The 4,873-nt window shown below is 40.7% G+C and overlaps 1 protein-coding gene across 3 annotated transcripts in view; it reads right to left on the bottom strand.

Annotated features, from left to right (window-relative positions):
* The window catches only part of acsf3 (acyl-CoA synthetase family member 3), a 34,582-nt gene that overhangs the window by 13,254 nt on the left and 16,455 nt on the right, over window positions 1–4,873 (bottom strand). The window lies entirely within an intron of this gene.

The raw sequence follows: 4,873 nt of genomic DNA, 5'->3' as shown, positions 1-4,873 counted from the left end.
CTCTGATGTTTCTGCAGTTATTCTTCAGCTGCTAATTTTGAGGTGGAAAATCTTTGCTGCAAAAAGTGGAACCTGCTGATGGCAGACTTGGAAAATCTCCAAGTAATCCAGTCTTGTGAACAAAAACAGCTTTGATAAACTGAATGTTTCAGCTCCTCAGAAATCACAGTGAAATAAACAAAGACGTGCTGGACTGAATGATCAGCTTGCTATATGGTGGGTCAAAGTCACTAAAACATATCAATAACAGAATAGACTCATTTATTCATTCAACCATTCATCTCTTCATGCCTGTCTTTAAGGGGGACACCAAGGTGTTCCCAAGCCAGCTGAGAGATACAATCTTTGCAGCATGTCCTGGGACTGCCCCGGGATTTCTTCCCAGCAGAATATGCCTGAAATACCTCACCTACAAAGCATCCTAGTCAGATACCTGAGACACCTTAATTGTCTCCTTTCCTTTTGTGGAGGCGCTACACTGAGTCCCTCCCGCATGACAAAGCTCCTGACCCAATCTATAAGGGAGAGCCCAGACACCTTTTAGATTAAATTCCTTTCCACCGTTTGTATCTGCGGTCTTGTTCTTTTGGTCACTACTCAGAGCTCGTATCCAGATCACCGCAACGGGCCGGTACATCATCCATGTTACTACAGATGCCACACCAATCTGTCAGTTAAATTCTTGCTTCGTGGATGTCTCACTTGTCAACAAGACCCTATGACGCTCTTCCACTGAGGCATCAACTCATCCCCAACCCCGAGTGGGCATGCCACTTTTCCAGTGTGTCAGCCAAGACAGCCCCACAGCATCCAGAGCCTGAAGAAACCTAAATCTCATCCAGCCCAGGGGCTCAGTCAACAGGTTTTTTTTTAAATTTGATGTTTTTATTTTACTACTTGGGTTAGATATGGCAGCTGACTAGTTTGCGTGTTTGTTTTCTGTCACAATGTTTAAAACGATTCATACAAAAATCTGTTTTTGTATCTCTGAAAAGCTGCTGGGAGCTCATGAAAGTTGCCCTAATAAACACCTTTCACACAGTTATGTAATTAAATAATTTAACCTCTCTGGGGCTAATAGTCAGATTCCAGGCTCAGTTTTATCCCAACTGCTCTCTGCAGCACAGCCAAACTTCTTATTAGTGAAATAAAAAATTCAAAAACAGCTAACGCTTAAGCTTCTCTTTCTTCCCATGAGTTCTGACTAATTTATGCATTCATAAATTACTCTTGGAGGAGTTCTGGGTTTTGTTTGTTGGCATCAATTAACGACTAACGAGCAAATCTGAAGCAACGCCTTCAGTCTCTCTTCTCACTGCTTCCATTGCCTTGGTGTATATATATGTGTACAATAAATGGAACAACAAACGCTCTTACAGGCTTACTGGGTCAAGATGAGCTTTCTTTTTAGCTCTGGACAGCAGACAGACTGTATTGTAGAGCACAAAAGGAGGGCTAAAAAAAGTGAGAAGGGATCAATGTGCTCAGAGATGTTTGTGAAGATGAGTGGAAAGAGAGAACGCTTAGGTGACAGCTTCCCTATCGAGCTGTCAATCACGCTACACAGCACCTGTTAACTCTGGAGAAGACACCTTTGGCCAGCTGAGAACCTATTGATCTAAACTCCCACTCGTTCTCTGCTTCTCAGATTTCACATTTCTTTTCCCATCTCTCTTTGCTTTTGTCAGTCTCCCCTGTTAGCATTGTTTTTGCAAAGTTCAAACAGAATTTTTTTAAAGACATTTTCTCCTCTTGCACAAAGCAATTGTGGCTAATCTAAAAAATGCATTTTTTTATTATGAATATTGAGGGCTGGTGTGCGTATTTTTCCTAACAGTCTTCCTAATGAGATACATTTAATCTAAAAATAATGAACCCAACAAAACACTGTACATTAACTCTATTGCCTTTCGACCTACACAACGTCTAATGCAAAGTTATTATCATTTTCTATTTTCTTATTCATTTTTATTACATTTCCAGTTCAGGTTCAGTTAGCTGCCAGAGTGGATTTTCGTTTTTGTTTGAAAAATATTGAATTTTTTATACGTTTTTATTAGTTTAGGCATGAAGGCTTTCACACACCGGACGTGTAAAAGTAGCGTGCACATTTCATTTGCAAGAAAATTTCACAGGATGAAATAAAACATCTGGTTTTCTGTTCCTTTTTTGTCTGCAGCAGATCATTCAGATCGCGTCTTCTAAAATTTGCCATTTGCAATCCACTTTAAAAGTTTGTACGTCCACGTTTTTACAGCCCAACTCCATAAAGAAAATCTTGGTAAGAAATTTCGGTTAGCAGCCACCTTTTCCCCCCAACCAGGCAGTTAAATCCCAGAGCATATAGAAAAAGTGAGATACAGAAATCTCCATGTGAAGGCTGCAAGAGATCAGCCCACTGTTAGCAAGTGAAAGATGGAGCGTGAGAGTGAAACTGTGAAAGAAAAAAGTTGCTGTGTGAAACGTGGAGCAGGTGTAAGAGTAAAAAAGGAGACAGTGTGAGAAATGAGTTAAGAAGCTGGGAAGGAAGATGAAGTGCACAAGGTCTTCATCAAATTTTTGGACTTTGTCTTTCCCCCCTTCTCCCTGCCTGCATGTGTATGACCTCACACCTGCTCAGTAAACCCACATCTTGGATATAGTTTTACTTACTAAAAATTCATATTTCAAAGTTTTCTATTATTGATATTTCAAATGTTCCAAAAGAAAACAAATAAACACAAGACAGAGTAACACTATTATAAGTTTATGTTTTTATGTCACTTTGGTGTGTTAAATAAATTCCTCAGTACTAAAGAGAAGAACAGAAAAGAAGCAAAAGCGTGAGTGGGAATAATTACCGAACTGATCTAACATTCACAGACATTTCGATGTAAACAGACAAAATCTTACTGTCCAACATTTTAAATGCACATCTCTTAATGACTGATGAGGGGATTCATATTGATTCAATAAATATTCACCTAAGTCGAGCAGGCACCAGGATAAAATGGCAAGCCTGTTTCAATCTAAAGCTCATAATAAACCTACCAGTATTTAATTCCCACTAATGAACACAAATCTATAATGTTTTAATTGTTTGACTTGTTTTAATATTGCAGATTTCAATCAGCTCTGGAACTACAAAATGCTTCAAAGGCATTTGTCATGCATGCAGGAGGGCTGCCAAATAGGGCTGGGCCATATCGTACCGTTCACGGTAATACCGGTGTAATGTTGGGCAACGATAAGAAAATGAAATATCGCGATAGAATATGGGTAAAACGCACATGCGCAGTGCCTTTGTTTTCATACGCACATGGCGGAAAAAGCATGGCGGTGACGGAGAATGAGAAGGACGGAAGTGGATCGGTGAATGAAAAGGATGAACCAGAATTGGTTTGTAAAAAAGCTGCAACTTCAGTGGTGTGGAACTGGTTTAGCTTTCATCCGTCAGATACACAACAAAGCACTATTTTTGGTAGAGTGTGCAAGTGGGTCGTCGTTATTACCGTGTTTTCTGGAAAATACGGCACACTTAAAATCAATCCTTTGATTTTTCTGAAAATCGACAGTGCCCCTTATAATCCCGTGTGCCTTATGTATGAATTCTGGTTGTGTTTACTGACCTCGAAACGATTTTATGTCGTACACGGCGCTCGGAAATCTGTCAAATGTTTTAGTACGACTTTGCTAAGCTACGAACCCGCAATGCTTGATGGATTGTTGTAGCATTACGGCTATCGTAGGCAGGAGCCTCGCGGAGTGATACGTACTGTGCTTCAACATAATATTACCGTATTGTGTGTGTATAACCCCTTTTTAAGTTTTGTGGATATTATACTTGGTTATGCTGAGGATATGTCGGCCAATTTCCACTGGAAATGCCTTTTGGTTAAAATGTCAGCAAGGAATTTGCATTTGTGCTGTTAAATTTTTATATAACTTTAATGCACATAAAAAACAGCTGCTTGTTTAAGTGAAAATAGGTTGATTTTTTTTTTTGCATTAATAAAGTTGTGGAGTTGTAAAGTATTTTGTCTAGTCTCAATTATATCGTCAGTTATATCGTTATTGCAAATTTTCAAATGCATATCATGATAAATATTTTGGTCATATCGCCCTGCTCCACTGCCTAAGACCTGTGAGCACACTGATTGGTAAAATCTGGATTTTTTTTTAAATGTACTTGAGCTTGTTCTCGAGCTGAGTTAAAACACAAAGAAAGCAAAACAATGTGAATTTCCGACACAGTTGCTCCTGTTTGAATCATCGATTCACCGGAGAATTGAAGAAAATCTGAATTTGAAATTTGAAGGAAAAAAAGCTGCATGTGTGTTGAAACTGGCATCAGCGAACACAGGCAGGGCAGGTAAGGTGTTTGATAGCTTCCAACAGAGTAGTCCACAGTGTGTGTGTGGCTTGAGGGACTGGTCTGTGGGGAGCTGATTGCACAGGCTCTCATTATGTGGCCAGTGGCTGTAATGGAGTGTGACAGCAACGTGCTGTGCTCTGGATCTCTGTCCTTCCAGCCTGCAAAGCCAATTAAACACACTCTGCCTTGCCCTGCTTCGTTCTCCATCACTCACTCCTTCCTTGCTGTTCCCCACTCCCGCCTCCACCACCATTGGCAGCTCCCAATCGCTACCTTCATGGTCCCCAGAGTCAGCTTTGCAGCTGACTCTTTCTAACCCCCTCCAACACATCTCCAAGCTCAATACTTCAAGCTCCTTCCCAAATCTTTTGCTTCTTCCTCTTATTTCCTGTGGTCTACATGACAATTCAAAGCTCTGATTGCTTCTGCCCTTCTTCCTGCACTCCTCAGCCCCCCCCCCAAAACTAACCGAATGCCTGCCTCTCCCGCTGGTAAAGTATGGGTCTGTTTGGGGGGGGG

The sequence above is a fragment of the Pundamilia nyererei genome, unplaced genomic scaffold (assembly GCF_000239375.1).
Source record: "Pundamilia nyererei isolate P.nyererei 1_Seehausen unplaced genomic scaffold, PunNye1.0 scaffold00011, whole genome shotgun sequence".
NCBI lineage: Eukaryota > Metazoa > Chordata > Actinopteri > Cichliformes > Cichlidae > Pundamilia > Pundamilia nyererei.
The sequence above is the reverse complement of the archived record's forward strand: the minus strand, read 5'-3'. Positions and strand labels throughout refer to the sequence as shown.